The sequence below is a fragment of the Hydra vulgaris genome, chromosome 11 (genome assembly GCF_038396675.1).
Source record: "Hydra vulgaris chromosome 11, alternate assembly HydraT2T_AEP".
In the NCBI taxonomy this organism is placed as follows: Eukaryota; Metazoa; Cnidaria; class Hydrozoa; order Anthoathecata; family Hydridae; genus Hydra; species Hydra vulgaris.
In genome coordinates, this window is record NC_088930.1 from 34,413,530 (window position 1) to 34,432,888 (window position 19,359).

Here is a 19,359-nt window from a genome sequence, read left to right on the forward strand (position 1 = left end):
TGTTATTACTATTATTACACAATTTATTTTTATTTTTGATTAGTACTAGTACTATTTCTAAATATCCATGAAATGTAATAACCTTTTTTCAAAATATATATTGTTTTTTGAGAATTATTATTATTACTATATATATATATATATATATATATATATATATATATATATATATATATATATATATATATATATATATATATATATATATATATATATATGTATATATATATATATATATATATATATATATATATATATATATATATATGTAGTATGTATGTATGTATGTATGTATGTATTTATGTATGTATGTATGTATGTATTTATGTATTTATGTATGTATGTATGTATTTATGTATTTATGTATGTATGTATGTATGTATGTATGTATGTATGTATGTATGTATGTATGTATGTATGTATGTATGTATGTATGTATGTATGTATGTATGTATGTATGTATGTATGTATGTATGTATGTATGTATGTATGTATAAACGCACCAGAACAAAGTTATAAGAAAAAAATCTTAGCACTTAACTACTCAAACAATAAAAATACATTTTTCTTCCAAATTTAAATTTAAGCAAGAACCAAAATGTAACTATAAAGTAAAGAATATTAAAGAAGTCGAAGAAAAAATTTTCAAATTCGTACAGTTAGAAATTCTGAAAATTTATTTCAAAAAAATAAACAAGTCGCTCTCCTACAGCAAAATAGTTTTCACAGAAATACAACTATATGCATCTTAATTTGTTTTTAAACTTATTTTATTTGCTTAATGTTAAAAATATGACGCTTGTTCATTGATTTAAAAAAAAAAAGTTTATAATACTGAACAGCACACCAAAAAATGCAACTAAATGGTTGTCATCTAAAATTTACTCTGTAGTTATGAACCGCAGCCATTTTAAAAGCTTTAAATTTTTTTACCAAAAATTGGCGCATGCGTACCTAAACATAACGCTTTTCCTTACATCTAAACGAACGTGAGGTATCTATAAATAATGACCTGCTTAATTCATGGTTACCTTGCATTTTCTTTATATAGGGAAATGCAAGAGAGATTTGATCTGCAGATATAATATCAACAAATCCAGTTTAGCTTTAAATGACATTACAGAGCTTATCATTTCAGCTATATTTTTGTATTTTCCCTGCAACTCCGAATTTAAAGAGTTCAATTTTTCCATAATCTGTGTGAGAAAATCCAAGTCAATCAGCTAGCGAGAGTCAGCAAGTTCATAATAATTTTCCTTTTTATCGTTTTTTAAACATTTTTATTTTCTCAATTAAACTCACAAACCTTGTAAGAACTTTTCTTTTTTTGAGCCAACCTACTTTAGTATGCAGGATAAGATCACGTTTTTTATCTTCCGTATCTTCTAACAGGATTATGAAAAAACGGTATAGCAATAGAGATGCTTGAATAGAATTATTTTTTTTGTTACTATTTTTTAACGTGTTTAAATGGCAATATTTACAACACAGAGCTTTCTGGTGGTTAATACAGTGGTAGGACAAAAAGTTTGAAATTAACAATTAGCACCAGTCAAAAATGCTTCTTTAAACAACTCACCATCAATGAAATATTTTTTTTTTTTTTTGCGAGCATATGAGAAATTTTGAAAGAAGCAACCCCAGCAAGCACAATCAACGTTGAAATTTACGGTTGAAAAATTGTTGATTTTTGGTTAAAATGGAAACGCAAATCAACGTTGAAACCAAACGTTAGATCAACGTTGAAAACAACCCAAAAATCAACGATTAACGGTGATTTAGCGTTGATTCAACCAACTTATACACGAGTTTATAAACCCTAAAAATGCAGCTTTTCGCGCCGTGACTCTTTTAATCCGAATAAACATTTATTTTGTGTACAATAATGTGTTGTTGTGAGTAAGAAAAGAAACAATAATTCATCATAAACTTAAAACAGCTGTTATGGTACAATATCTTATGCTAATGTACTGCACATCTTTTTCTCAATTGTTACAGCTTTCACTTATTACACCATGTAACAACATTTTTGTTTATGTTAATTTTTTAATGTTTCTTACATAATTTTTGTATGCTGATTTCAGTGGTACCATTGGTTTTTCTCTATCATCAAGATTTCCTGAGAAAAAGCATAAAGTATATTTCGGAGTTTTCGTATATGTGTAATGCAATTAAAACATTATATATATATGCTGATTTTAACTATATTCGTGTGTTTATTTTCAGTTTAACTAATTACAACTGTTACATGAAGTGGTGAATATGTCTAGTAGATCCTGCAAGCTTTGTCCTGACTCATTCTGTTATGTTTGTGGTTACTATATTAGTCCAACACAAGCTAAACATAAGATTGTCAGTGGTACAAAATTCTTTACTGCATATCATGCTTATTTTGGCATGGCTATGGGAGATCAGGACAAATCGTGGGCACCACACTACAGTTGTGGTAGCTGCAGATCAACTCTGGAAGGATGGCTGCGTGGAATCCGAAAGTCAATGCCCTTTGCGATTCCGAGAATATGGAGAGAACCGACGAACCATCATGATGACTGCTTTTTCTGCATTGTTGACATTTCAAAGTATAAAAAACCGAAAGATAGGCTGACTCTAGTTTATCCAAGTACACCATCTTCTATTGGACCAGTTCCACACAGTGATGAATTGCCTGTTCCTACTCCATCTCAATCCGAAGAAGCAGCTGCATATCATTCTGAAGTAGACTCACCGGATGAACTCAATGATGACTGTGATTTCAGGGAACCGAATGATTCACCTCATTTCCCTATCCAACAAGAACTTGATGACTTAGTACGAGATTTAGGTCTCACTAAATCAAATGCAGAACTTCTGACATCACGTTTGAAAGAATGGAATTTATTAGATCCAAGCTGCAGAACCTCGAAATACCGAAAAAGACATGAAACATTCGCATACTTTTATGTAGTATCAGAATCACTGTGCTATTGTCATGACGTTCGTGGTCTTTTCAATGACATTGGCATTGTTCACAATCCTGAAGAGTGGAGATTATTCATTGACAGCTCAACAAGAAGTCTAAAGGCAGTTTTGCTCCATAACGGAAACCGATTTCCTTCGATTCCAGTAGCTCATTCCGTTCATCTAAAGGAAGACTATAAGAACGTGAAGTTGTTGCTTGAGAAAATCAACTACGACAGTTACAAGTGGGATGTATGTGGAGACTTTAAGATGCTAGCATTTCTTCTCGGTCTGCAAGGAGGATACACAAAGTACTCGTGTTTTCTTTGTTTATGGGATAGCAGGGCTGCAAACCAGCACTTCACAAGACGTGAGTGGCCAGTGAGAGAACATTTACAGCCTGGTTTGCACAATGTTATTAATCAATCTCTGATACCTGTTGAAAAGATCTTACTACCACCCCTTCACATTAAACTTGGTCTTATCAAACAATTTGTCAAAGCATTAAACCCAGATAGTGCAGCATTCCAGCATATTCGGCAGATGTTTCCAAAGGTGTCAGATGCAAAAATTTCAGCAGGTATATTCGTTGGTCCACAGATTAAAGTTATGTTGGCATGTAAGGAGCTTGAGGACAAAATGTCTGCTGTTGAAAAAGAAGCATGGACTGCATTTAGACATGTTGTTCATAGCTTTTTAGGCAACAATAAGAGTGATAACTACAAAGAGATAGTGGAAAACTTAATTGTACGGTACGCAGATATGAAATGCAGAATGTCAATAAAGCTGCATTACCTGCATTCACACTTGGAATTTTTCAGACCAAATTTGGGTGATGTGAGCGAAGAGCACGGGGAACGTTTCCATCAGGATATTCTTGCAATGGAGAAAAGATACCAGGGCAGATGGGATGCAGCTATGATGGGTGACTACATCTGGTGTTTGATACGCGATGACGAGAAACTTCATAAAAGAAAACCTCGTTCTACTGTTCACTTTTAGTGTTTTTTGAGATTGTGAGAGACTGTTACAATACAATATAATGTAACATTATGTAATATATGTAAGAAACATGATGTAACATGAAGTTTTGTAACATAACATAACACTTTTGAATTAGTAAATGTTTTATATTGACTAAAGTAGAATCTAATGCAAAACGATTTATATTAATTATATGTTTAATTGATTTTTTTTTTTTTTACGACCAAACGATTGATGCAATAAAAAATCCAATGTCATATTCAGACTCAGCATACTCAAATTAATTAAGAAACATCAAAAAACTTTGATAAACAGAAATTTTTTTTTTTTTTGTTACATTGTGTTATTATTAGTATTATTAGTTAATTTTATATTATAATACTAACTGTGTTATAGTATTACAAATAATCTGCCCTGTACCATTTTTTTAACGCAGGTAACTAAATTATAGAAATTGAAAAACAATTATTGAAAGCAAATAAAACCAAAAAATTAATTTATACATTTTTAGAACAAAAACTTATACAAAATTAAAAATTTCAAAACAATCTTGATAAAATCATGATATCGTTATCTTTATCATCAATATCAAATTCATATGTATTTTTATCGCCTTCTGTCATCAGACTCATTTTGATTTGATGCAGGTTTTCAACGATTCAATCAATATGGTGCAAACTTCAAACAGTCTAAATTATATCTTTGTGCATTGTGTCTTATTATTTAAGAACGTCGGGTAACTGCATCTAAATAAAAATATCTTTAAAGTAAGGAGTCAAGATATCTGTAGAAAGGGGTCAAGATATCTGTAATCTGTAAAAGGGGTCAAGATATCTGTAATTAACTGCATTTATATATACATATATGTATATATATATGTATATATACATACATATACATTCAGGTCCGTCAAAAAAAATGAAAGTCATAATTGAACATACCATGGTTTTTTTTATTGTGAATTTAGGTGTTAGAAAAATTTCAGACTCATAGGTACACTGCTAAGCCTTGCACTATAGGATTGAAAGTCGCTTTTTTTTTATAAAATAAGGTGCCGGGGTGATCAGGGGCCTGAAAGAACGATTCGAAAACTTTTGCAAAAATACCATGGTATTTTAAATCATGTATATAGGTGTTAATAAGACCCATGAAAAATTTCAGACTCTTCGGGACACTGCTAAGCCCTCCACTTTGGACTTATGGAAAACCCACGTATCAAAAACTAATTTTCCTCAAAACGGTTTTTTATATATAACGGCAACTTATGTGTACTACTGATGACGGTTGTATTTAGTATGCTTATCATTTTTTAGAATTTGTTATTTTTAGCTTGAAGTATTTAAAAAATGTCGAAAAGAAAGGTGTTTCTTGTAGGAGGAAGAACAGATGTGTTAGCTAATAATAAACTTCCAACTAATAGAAGTGTTTTAAAGTATTACCATTACAGGCTTCTCATAAAGCACAAGCAAAATTCAAATGTCTCATCCAGCAACCCTTGGAATTAGGGTCGGCATTCGGCAATGCCGACCTAAAAGTGTTTGAGGTCGGCAAAAAATTGCCGACCTCGTTTCGATGTTTTATGGTAAGACCTTTGTATCAAATTTTTTTTGCCGACCTGATGCCGACCTCTAAAAGATTGAGGTTGGAAAATTATTGCCGACCTCAATTTTCCTAATTCCGAGAGTTGCATCCAGTGATGTGAGTTCTTGTTCCCTAGATGATAAATTTCAAGCAAGCTGCACAAAAGAAACTGGATGCCTAAACGAAAAGTTTAGGCATCCAGTTTATTTTTGTGTTCTTAACCAAGTGAAGAAAATCTGGTTGAAAGCAGGGATTCCTTTCCTCATTCAAGATCAAGCAATTAGGTACCTAATTAAAAATTTCATTATGAATATAAAATGATATATCAATTAAGCAGTTTATATATATGTAAAGAGGTTAGTGGACCCATTTAGATATATAGTATCATTTATTTAGGACAAAAATAGTGGCTTTAGAAGCTGAAAGAAAGAAACTGGAAAAATCTAAGCATCACATTGGTGCAAAAGCAATTAAAAAGAGGGAGGAGTTTATAAAAAAGTTAGATAAATTGTTTGATATTGCTCGTAAGGATTGTGATGAGCAAATTCTGAAAGATAGCAGCAAGGATATAAAAGCATGACAAGATCTAGTTTTTCTGCAAGATCAAAAAGGATCAAGAGTGCAAACAATTTCTTGCAAAGATACTAAGTTCAAAGCAAGATATAATTGGCTTCAAAAGAGAAAGGGAATAGAAGAAAGAAGGAGAAAAGAGGAGGTCCAGAAAAAAAAAGAGAGATTGGAAAAGAAATGCTGTATTAATGCTGATAAAAATTTTGAACATGCTAATCTAATTGAGGAAATAGATGAAGACTTTGTAATTCCTGAAAAAAAAAAGCAGAAAAAAAGATTCTGATTTTATACCTCTTCTTATTCCAAAAAGAATTAGGAAGGACATAGGAATTACTTTGTCAAGGTTTGGAATCTCTTTAATTGCAGCAACACTGGCTACTATCATAAATAATAGTGGAGGTAGAATTGATGACTTCTTAATATCACAGAGCAGTTTGCAGAGGCAGAAAAAGCAAAAAGTTAATGAAAATGCTCAAAAAATCAAAAAAGAGTTTATAAATCTTGCTAAAAATAAATGTCTTACTTTACATTTTGATTCAAAAATAATGTTAGAAAGTACAGGTCAAGACAGAAAAAGAATTGAGAGAGTAGCCGTTATTATTATCTGTCCAGACATTTCTGATGCTCAACTTTTTGGCATCGTTCCTATTGACAATGGTAAAGCAAGCACACAAGCAAAAGCAATACAAGAAATCCTTGAAGAATGGGAATTATTAGATATGGTTGAATTTCTATCATTTGATACAACTGCCACAAACACTGGATGGTTAAATGGTGTTTGTACACAACTAGAGAAGTGCAGAGGAAAAGCTATAGGTTGGTTAGCTTGCAGGCATCATATGTATGAGCTTTACATCAAGGTATCAGGTATAATTTATTTTTATTGATATCTTATGCAAGAGCCAAATTAAAATTTAAAAATATTAAAATCAAGAACTGTCAAGTTTATTTAAAATTTTTTAGCATTTTTGCAATTCTATTGCTGAAAGGACAAGAACATTAGGTCCAATTGAGCCGCTGTTTGAGAAATTGAAACAGAGTTGGAATGAAATATTGAAGATGAGGATATGTTACACAGATCTTAAAAGATTTAAAGAAGAGCCAGGGACTTTTTTGTCAATCAAGTAATTGGTACCATGATTTTTTTTAGATATTTAAGATATTAGTATAAAACTAAATCTTTAAATTATATTCCAGCCTTCTGAAGCTCTGCCATTTCTCCAAACTAGCCTTGATGATCATTTCTTTCTTTGAAGAGATTATAAATACCTTGTTCAACTCAGCATTGTTTGGCTTGGGGGATCAGTAAACAACTTTAAGTTTCATATTCCAAAGGCTTGTCATCATGCCCGGTTTATGGCTAAAGCTATTTATTATTTAACGCTTGACCTTCTACTTCCACAAATTCCAACCCTTGCACCTGATTTGGTAACTGCTACGGAAGCAGTTGTTATTAAACTAATGGGTGAGTTCATTTCAGTATTCTATACAATCTGGTTTGTTAAAGCCCCTTTGGCCAGAACTGCTCCATATCAAGACCTACAAGCCATTAATAATATGATTCAGTACATAGATAGAAACCCTAATTCTGCTATAGGCATGCTTCGATTCAATGCAGAATCATTTGTGGTATCTAACTGAAATATTTGTTGTAATATGTCTCATTAATGAGGACTTACCGGAAGATGTTCGACAAGGTGTTACTCTTCAGCTTTACAAAACTCCCAGGCCAGAGATGGCATATTCATACAAACTAGGTAAAGCAATGCCACAGATTGTTGTAAATGGTCATACTAAACTTCTTTCTGAACTTGTCGGTACAGAGAGTTGGTTTTTATTTGATAAATTGAAACTCACCATGCTTGAAATGGAATGGATTAAAATAAATCCTTCAAATTGGGAACTCTTTCCGGGATTTCTAAAATACAAAGAATTTGTACTATCTCTTCATGTGTTTAATGTTTGTGCAGAAAGGGGAATTAAACTTGCCCAGGATTTTTCAGGGTCTTTTGGGCATGAAAGTGACAAGCAGGCAAATCTTTTAGCTGTTGCAAGTCATAGACAAAAACTCAAAATAACAAAGATTAAATCTTGTTTTAAAGATATTAAATAGTAGCATAATGGTTTAATCTTTTCACTACCGAAGATATATTTGGAAGAAATGCGATACTTTGAACCTAATAAAATACTTGTTTTATTGAACTATTAAAATAAAGAAATAATAAGATTGCTTATGTTTTAATTAAATACAACTTAGTTTGCTGTAAGATATAAGAAATGTCTGCTAACTAACGCTGAGTAATTTGTATGTCATAATTAAAAAACCATTTTGAGGAAAATTAGTATTTGGTATATGGGTTTTTCTATATGTCCAAAGTGGAGGGCTTAGCAGTGTCCCTGAGTCTGAAATTTTTCAACGGTCTTACTAACACCTAAATACATGATCTAAAATACCATGGTATTTTTGCAAAAGTTTTCGAACCTTTCTTTCAGGCCCCTGATCACCCCGGCATCTTATTTTATAAAAAAAAGCGACTTTCAATCCTAAAGTGCAAGGCTTAGCAATGTACCTATGAGTCTGAAATTTTCCAGGAGTTTTACTAGCACCTAAATTCACAATAAAAGAAAACATGGTATGTTCAACTATGACTTTCATTTTTTTTGACGAACCCTAATATGTATGTATATATATATATATATATATATATATATATATATATATATATATATATATATATATATATATATATATATATATATATATATATATATATATATATATAGAAATGTATATAGAAATGTATATATAGAAAAAAAAAAAAAAAATATATATATATATATATATATATATATATATATATATATATATATATATATATATATATATATATATATTTATATATATATAGTTTGTTTGCATTTGTTAAAAAAAATGATGCTTATGCCAACAAATACGTCACTTTTAATTACTTTTGACTTTCGTCCAACATTTGCGTGTTGTCAGAAAGTAAAAACCATTACTTTAATTAAAAATTATTCATTTTTTTTAAAAACAGCAAAAACGCAAATTTAATTAACCAGAATGTTTTTAAAAACATTCTGAATGTTTTTAAAAACATTCTGAATGTTTTTAAAAACATTCTGAATGTTTTTAAAACATTCTGAATGTTTTTAAAACATTCTGAATGTTTTTAAAACATTCTGAATGTTTTTAAAACATTCTGAATGTTTTTAAAACATTCTGAAAGTTTATAACAATATAAACAATGTTTTCAAGTAAAAAAAAAATCCTGAAACTCCCTTGCGAGTCAGGCTATAAGATAGGCGATGTAGCAACACTCCGCGCATGATTTACAGTAAAAAAAATTAAAATATTTTATTAAAAAAATTAAAAATAAAAACATTTTGTTAAAAAAAATTAAAATAAAAACATTGTTTATGTTGTTAAAAACATTCAGAATGTTTTTAAAAACATTCTGGTCAATTAAATTTGCGTTTTTGTGGTTTTTTTAAAAAACGATTAATTTGTAATTAAATAAATGGTTTTGACTTTCATCCAACACGCAAATGTTGGACGAAAGTCAAAAGTAATTAAAAGTGACGTATGTGTTGGCGTAAGAATCATTTTTTTCCTTCCGCTCTTCCCAAATGCAACAATCTATAGAACTATATATATATATACAACCCATAGATGTTGTCCGAAAGTTTTTTCCATATTTTGTTGACAAAAAGTAAAAATTAAAATGCAAGACCGGAATTATTTTTTTTTAATAATTGAGAGACTGCCTGCCCCAACCAAACCCTCAGTTGATGTAGCAACACTCCCTTGCGGGTCAGGATAAAAGATAGTAGATGTAGCAGCACTCCGTTGCGAGTCAGGCTATTTGTCAGTCGATTTAGCAGCACTCCTTTGCGGGTCAGGCTATTTGTCAGTCGATGTAGCAGCACTCCCTTGCGAGTCAGGCTATTTGTTAGTCGATGAAGCAGCACTCCCTTGCGAGTCAGGCTATTTGTCAGTCGATGTAGCAGCACTCCCTTGCGAGTCAGGCTATTTGTCAGTCGATGTAGCAGCACTCCCTTGCGAGTCAGGCTATTTGTCAGTCGATGTAGCAGCACTCCCTTGCGAGTCAGGCTATAAGATAGTCGATGTAGCAACACTAAAAGCATAATTTACAGTAAAAAAAATAAAAATAAAAACATTTTATTAAAAAAATTAAAATAAAAACAATTTATTAAAAAAAATAAAAATAAAAACATTGTTTATATTGTTAAAAACATTCAGAATGTTTTTAAAACATTCTGGTCAATTAAATTTGCGTTTTTGTGGTTTTTTTAAAAAAACGATTTATTTGTAATTAAATCCGCTTTTCCTAAAGACAACAAACTATATATATATATATATATATATATATATATATATATATATATATATATATATATATATATATATATATATATATTTAAACAACTTTAAAAAGTATTCTACACAATAGAGTGCTCAATGTTCTTAAAAGAACAGAGCAATTATATATTAGTAGAAAATCATTTAACAAAATTTTTTTCCATTTAACACTGTGTTTTTTTTAAAAAGGGTAGTTAATGTAAATATTACTTGAACTCATTTATTTTTATAGTTTTTTAGGAGAAACTTATTTTCCTGCCTACATTTAGAAATTAATTCCGATCTTTTGTTTAATAAGTATTCTTAATTTGCATGTGTAATTATTTCAAATTTTTCTTGGGAATTAAAAGAAAAAAATATTGATGATTTTATACTGAATTGGTCTATTCTTAAAACAGCGCCTGCATATAACAATATTTCCAAAAAATGCATACTACGCCTACAAGAAAAAATTGAAGTTTTATTAATTTGATCATCCATTTCTGATGAATCTTTGTTGATGAAACGCAGTGTTAAATGGAAAAAAATTTTGTTAAGTGATTTTCTAATAATATATATATATATATATATATATATATATATATATATACATACACACACATATATATATATATATATATATACATGTTTAAGATACCAGGATGTTTAAGATACCAGATGTTTAAAATACCAGGATGTATATGTATATGTATATATATATATATATATATATATATATATATATATATATATATATATATATATATATATATATATATATATATATATATATATATACATATATGTGTGTGTGTGTGTGTGTGTGTGTGTGTGTGTGTGTGTGTGTGTGTGTGTGTGTGTGTGTGTGTGTGTGTGTGTGTGTGTGCATACATATATACATATATATATATATATATATATATATATATATATATATATATATATATAATATATATATATATATATATATATATATATATATATATATATATTTATATATATATATATATATATATATATATATATATATACAGTGGCGGCTCGTCAATTGGGGCCATAGGGGCCCGGCCCCACCTATATTTATTTAAGATAAAATATTTGATAATGTTAATATGTATTTTTATATATGCAAATATGCAATTATCAGCCTAAACTATTTGCAGACAAGTTTTATAAAAATAAATAGTTCAAAGTTAGTTCTAATTTTAAACTATTTTAATTTATAAGTAATAGGTTTATTTGCAATTAATTCAAAGTATTGTAGCGTTATTTTAATTCATTGCCAATAACGGATGGGCCGATTTTTACTGGCACTATTTATTTTGTTTGTAGTAATATTATTTTTGATGCGCGCGCAGAATTTATTGTGCTTTCAGATGGGACGAAAAAACGCACCACAGGGCCTCATTGAACTGGCCCGAAAAGAAAAGAACCATAAAAAACATCACGAAAATTTTAAAAACTTCATGCACCATTTTCAATTCTTGATTTTAAGAGTGAAGAATTTAGTTTAGAAGTTTTGTTGACTCAATAAAGTATAGTAATATTAGGAAACTTTATAACATTAAATGTAAACATTAATTTGTAACAATAATGTAAACACTATACATTTGTTAACATTGGAATTTCACTGTGAATATTAACAGTGTTTATATTGCAATATTATCAGTGTTAGTATTAATTTCTTAAACTGGATATGTAAATAAAAAACTACCAAGTAGTTATTAGGAGTATAAATTAACAGGAATAAGAACATGGCAAAAATATGATATTTAAAACAATGTAACAGAAATTACTGGCATAAATGTTGGTCTGACATAAACATTTAAAGATATACAGTTAGGTAAAAGAAATTAGTTTTTAATATTTTTCAGAAACTTGATTTTCTAGGACAAGTCATTTTATTCTATAATTATAAACAGGAGTAATAAAAATTATAAGTTTGGAAATTTTATAGTTTAGAAAATTGATTTTAAAATATCATAGAAAAGTTCTGCATTTCTTTTATAATCAACAATCTTGTACATTTTATAATATTTGATAGTGCTACATTTTTAAGGCATATTTTGTTTTATTTATTTTTAAAAATTTTAAAGCTTTTTTTTTTTTTCTTACAGAGAAAAAAATTGAGGCTCAGCCATATCAATGATGATCTTGATTTGTGTATTTTTTGGCAAGTTTATATGTTGTGACACGAGAAAGCTTAGTCATTTCTACAAATATAATAAGAGCTACTGCACTTTTGAAATTCTTGATCTTTTCTCAATGAGGGATTGCTAAAGTTTATTTTTTCCAAATAGCTTATGCATCATATTCTGTGTCATAATGAATCAGCCATTGAAAATTGTTTACATTGTTTGGTGGTAGTTTAGTCATTCTATCTTTTAAGTTGTCAATTGGATTGACGCTAAAACAGAGCCAATATCAACACCATGATAATAAGCATTAAACACAAGTTTTAAAGACTGGATTTTCAAATAAAGATTTAGTCAATATTATTATTAGTTCGATACAACAAAGGTACAAACAACAGAAGATATAAAGAACATTTTTTTTCAATCACCAAAACTCTACCACTGGTGGTACTATTACATTTCATAATACAGCTTCAATAATTGCTACGTCCAAAAAGGCACTAATTAAAAAAATATACAAAGTTTAGATTATTTTAAAATGTTGGATATTTACTGTTGCCATCGAAATAAAAAAATTAGAGTATTTTATTGAAATGCTTTTTTTTTTTTTTTTTTTTGGGGGGGGGGGGGGGGGGGAATAAAGCTAAAGTCAAAGAACTAAAACTATGTAAATATTTATGCATGCTTACAAACAGATATTAAGTTTTTATCTTCAATTACATAAAATTGTTAAAGAATGCAAAGACAATGTAAATAATCTTAAGAAGTTTACTATTATTTATGACTGATATTCTAAATGTTGTATTTAAGAATTATGGATTTAATTATCAAAATATGTGTTGTATTATGAAAAGATTCTTTAAAAAATTTTTTATGTTGTAAAAGTTTTATTGTTTTTGTTGACCCTTTCGTCATCAGAGAGTTAAATGTATATGTAATGTTACATTCTTTATTATTTTATCGATTATTAATTAAGATTAAGAGTCCTTCTTGACTGAACTACTGTTGATAAAATTTTGAATCATGCAAAAGTCATATTCTAGTTACAATATAGTTTAAAGTTATCTTATTACAATAATTTAAGTTCATTAATAAGATAATTTAACATGAACAAAATTGATAGTTTATTGGCAAAACGTTTCTCGTCATTGGGCCTTTAAGAAAAACTAGAAATCAAAAATCTTGGGGCATACCAACCAAAAGGTGTTCGTATAACTCAAGTTGATGGTAAAAAAACACGAACATTTTGTCTAACATGGTTTGAAAAAAAATCATGGTTAAATAAGTGATGAAAAAAATTTGTTGTTTTGTTTTTATTGTGTTTTGTTTGGTGGCGAGAGCTTGTGGGCAGAAAATGGCTGTAAAGATATGAAACATCTTTCTGAGCGAATACAAAAACACGAATCCAGTAAAACACATAAGTAATTCATTGCAGTTTCAAATGCTCGGAAAGACAAACATTTTATCGACAATTGATGCTGGATACAGTCTTAGCATAAAAAAATATAATGAATTAGTTGGCAAAAACAGACATACATTATCGAGGGTTATAGATTGTATAAAATGTTGTGGTGTACACGAATTGCCCTTAAGAGGACATGACGAAACTATTGACTCAAATAATCGAGGGGTATTTTTAGATATGGTTTCATACACAGCTACATTGGATAGTGTGTTTAGCGATCATCTTAAAGATTCAAAAATAACAAAAAATCTTCGAAAACAAACCAAAATGACATTCTAGAATGTATGTATAAAGTATACATAGATTGATAAAGCAAAATTTGTTTCCTTGCAAGCAGATGAAACAACGGATGTATCTTGTCGTTTTTTAGTTCGTCATTATTTTGCGTTATTTAAAAGGTCATAAACCAGTTGAAAGATTTATAGCATTTATTGATGTTCAGGATAGAACTGCTATGGGTCTTACAAATGTATTAAAAGAAGAATTAAATTGTTTTTTTTTTTTCGCCAAAACGAAATGATTTACTTCGCGAAATTACTTTTAAACAGATACCAAGAGTTTGCGAAACACGATGGAATTTTCGTTAAAAAATAGTTACTTGCATAAAAGAAAACAAAACAAAGATTGGGGAATGTTTTAATAAAATTATAAACGATAAAGAATGGGATGATACAAGCGTGTGGCAATCTGTGGGGTTCAAAAAATGTTTGGAAGATTTAGAGTTCACCTTTTTTTTATCTTTTTTTTATTCAATTTTAAAACATGTTGATGTACTTAATAATATATTGCAATCAAGTAACAGCAACACTATTACAATCAAGGAGGCTTTTGAAAAATTTGAGTTATCTATAAATTTTGTGTGAAAAGCATCACTGTTTCATAATGTTTCTGGATCGATTCTTAACGATTGCGAAGAAATGCATGAAAACCGAATGAAACGAAACACTTTCAAATTTAATAGACAACATTTTCCTCGGAATCATATAAAAAATATTCTAACAAACTATCCAATGCTGAGTGAAGTTAAGTTGATGTCCGAACTAACCGATTTATATGAAAATGCTGTTTTTAGTGATATCGGCACTCTATCCCAATTTATGCATGAAAATAACTTGATTGAAACATTTTCTGAAGTATCAAAGTTGATAGAGATTGTTTTAGCCACACCTGTGTCTACAGCCGATGCTGAACGGTGTTTTCGTACTTTAATAAGAGTTAAGACACTTTTGAGAAATTCCACAGGTCAAATCGGTTGAATGCATTAGCTGTACTATCAATACATAAAGATCATTTACAGGATATTGATCAGTTTAATCAAAAAGTAATCGAAATGTTTTCTCTTATGAAACAGAGAAGAGCAGAATATTTGTTTTAATAATATGCTTAAATCATTGAAAATTATAGTGTTAATCATAATTTTTTATATTTATGACTTACTTCAAACTAACCAAAAGTTTTTACCATAAAATTAAAATAAAAAAAAATCTAAAGAAGAAATATCAAAATCTGTTCAAATCATAATGCACCACTATCAGGGCAGTTTTCAGTCAGTTTTTGCTGCTTTTTACGTAGGTTTAAAAGATTCAATGTCATTAAATACTTATGCTTTATTTTGGGAGCATGCTAGCGCTTAACTCTCTCAACCAATCAAAAAATTCCTAACAAACACCTAAGTATCAGTTACGCTGACAGCGAGTCGTTGCGATATTTTTTGGTTAATATTTGCTGGCCCCACCAAAGCTTATTGTCACCGGCCGCCACTGTATATATATATATATATATATATATATATATATATATATATATATATATATATATATATATATATATATATATGTATATATATATATATATATGTATATATATATATATATATGTATATATATATGTATATATATATGTATATATATATGTATGTATATATATATATATATATATATATATATATATATATATATATATATATATATATATATATATATATATATATATATATGTATATATATATATGTATATATATATATATATATATGTATATATATATATTTATATATATATATATATATATTTATATATATATATATATACATATACATATATATATATGTGTGTGTGTGTGTGTGTGTGTGTGTGTGTGTGTGTGTGTGTGTGTGTGTGTGTGTGTGTGTGTGTGTGTGTGTGTGTGTGTGTGTGTGTGTGCATATATATATATATATATATATATATATTTATTTATATATATATATATATATATATATATATATATATATATATATATATATATATATATATATATATATATATATAAAAATTAGTAAAAACACTTATCTAATTTTTTCTTTCTTCTACACAGTGTTTCTCCATCTTCTTCCTGATGAACCTACTAATGGAGAAACACTGAGTAGAAGAAAGAAAAAATTAGATAAGTGTTTTTACTAATTTATTATTGCTCTGTTCTTTAAGAACATTGAGCACTCTGTTTGTAGAACACATTAACATAATATATATATATATATATATATATATATATATATATATATATATATATATATATATATATATAACCCTCGGAATTAGGGTGGGCATTCGGCAATGCCGAACTAACTGCCAACCTGAAAGTGTTTGAGGTTGGCAAAAAATTGCCGACCTCCTTTCTATGTGTGTGTGTATATATATATATATATATATATATATATATATATATATATATATATATATATATATATATATATATATATATATATATATATATATATATATATATATATGAAGACCTCAGTGGAAAAACCGGCGTTGTCACATTTAAAAAGTATTAAGAAAGTATTTATTGATCATTAATAAAAGTCTTTATTTAAAGCAAATGAAACTAAGCAATTTAAAAAAATTTATATTATAATTATTTTATTTAAAATTTATTCAAAACAAAACATTTTGTAATTTTTTATACAAAAATTTTTTTCTCTTCGCTTTAAATAAAGACATTTATTAATGATCAACAAATACTTTCTTAATACTTTTTAAATGTGACAATGCCGGTTTTTCCACTGAGGTCTTCATATATATATATATATATATATATATATATATATATATATATATATATATTATATATATATATATATATATATATATATATATATATATATATATATATATATATATATACATATATATATATATATATATATATATATATATATATATATATATATATATATATATATATATATATGTATATATTTATATGTATATATATATATATATATGTATATATATATATATATATATATATATATATATATATATATATATATATATATATATATATATATATATATATATATATATATATATTATATATAAGTATAGGTTGGATCAGCGCAAAGAAATATAATATACATAACAATAACACCTTGTAAATATCTAAAATCCATTCTGTTTTGTTTGTTTTGTTTTAGATCTGGTCAAGTTAAACTTTGTTTTTAATTTATTTGCCATTAATCTGTGAAATCAAAAAAAAAAAAAACTCACTAAAAATACAATTAAATCACAAATAAATTAAATAAATGAAACACTCAAATCACAAATTAGCAAAAATTAGAAAAAAGCTGTTTATAAACAGCTTTTTTCCTAACTTTCTTATTTTTAATTTTTTTTTTTTTGCTGAATTGAAGTCTGTTAATAAGACATCTTGGCTCTAATTTTTAAGCATGCTGTTAGCAACTTTTTATAACTTTTTTTTTTGTTATAAATACTAACTAATTATGAAATAAGAAATTTATTTAACAATTTGTCATTTATGCAACTTGATGATTTAGATTATATTATGTGTAAAAATAATTATTAGCAGAAAGTTGTAATGAATGGTCAAATATTGACATATCCAAGACAATTATGTATGATGGCAGAGTAATAGAAGTTAATTTAAAAAGTCATAATTTATACTCTTTGTTACTTTCATAATGTTTATATAATGACATTTGCATTTTATAACCAGAATGTGTTTTATTTATTTATTTTAATTTTAACTCCATTACACTTGAACAGCTCGACATTAACAATACATGAAAAAAAATCTTTTTGTTCTTTAGAGATCTTTATTGACTGGCTCCTCTCTCTGGCTGACCATTATATGCACATGATAAAACAAAGTTATTATATTTAAAAATGACTTTATTGTATACTTTAGCTCCTATATTATTAAAGCCTACATTAACTAGTCTATTTTTTGCTTTTTTAACTAAAGCTTTAAATTTTAATTTTGTTCTATTGTGCAAGCCATTTTTATTTTATTTTAATAATTAAGCAAAATATTAAAAAAAAAAAACATAACAGTAAAACAAAAATATCAACCTACTTTGGAGTTATGTCAACGCCTGTAATCCAGTTTATCTATGTTCTTACTTTACCTGATGTTATTATACCAATCCCTAACAAAAAGAATACAATAAATACTTTACATAAGATTTGATAAAGATTAAATGGTCTTTAAAACTACTCATAAATATAGATATGTCATAATCATTTACATATAATAATAATTATTATATATAAATGATTATAACATAATATAATGATTATAATATATTATAATAATTATATTATATATTATATATGTTATAATACCTGTAGTTTTATCACATTTTCGTTTAAACTTATACCAATAAACTGTTGTAGTGCATTTTAATTTTTTACTGCAAATTTCACATTTCGATTCGGACAATGGACAAAACCATTCTTTATTCAACTTGATAGATTTTCATTCACACAAACAACATTGTCTTTTGACTAAACAAACCAAAACATACTGGTCCACTCTATAGTTTCATAACTATAATAAGACTTTGATTGTAAATTTTACATATATATATATATATATATATATATATATATATATATATATATATATATATATATATATATATATATATACATATATATATATATATATATATATATATATATATATATATATATATATATATATATATATATATATATATATATATATATATATATACATTTTTAAATGATTTAAATATTTATCTCTAATGTCCCATTTTTTTTAAAAATATACAAGGTAAAGTATTATTATAATACCTTACCTTATTTACCTTATTTACCTACCATATTTTGTATAAAAATTTTATATAATAATTACACAACGTAAAAAGACTTTTAAAAAACTTGTGTATAATGCAAATTCTTCAACAAAAAAAAAATTTTATTATACATATTTTCATAGCATAAAATCTTTTAATGTTTTTACTTTCATTACATTGATCTTTTTATTAAAAGTTTTTAAA

General features: G+C 27.2%; 1 long non-coding RNA gene across 1 annotated transcript; it reads right to left on the reverse strand.

Moving 5' to 3' along the window:
• Positions 1-4,413: 4,413 nt before the first annotated feature.
• Positions 4,414-18,892, reverse strand: LOC136087599 (uncharacterized). Its single transcript, XR_010641920.1, has 3 exons — positions 18,680-18,892; positions 18,411-18,483; positions 4,414-4,667 (listed from the first exon to the last, which is right to left on the reverse strand). It is a non-coding gene; the product is annotated as an uncharacterized LOC136087599 (long non-coding RNA).
• Positions 18,893-19,359: the final 467 nt, after the last annotated feature.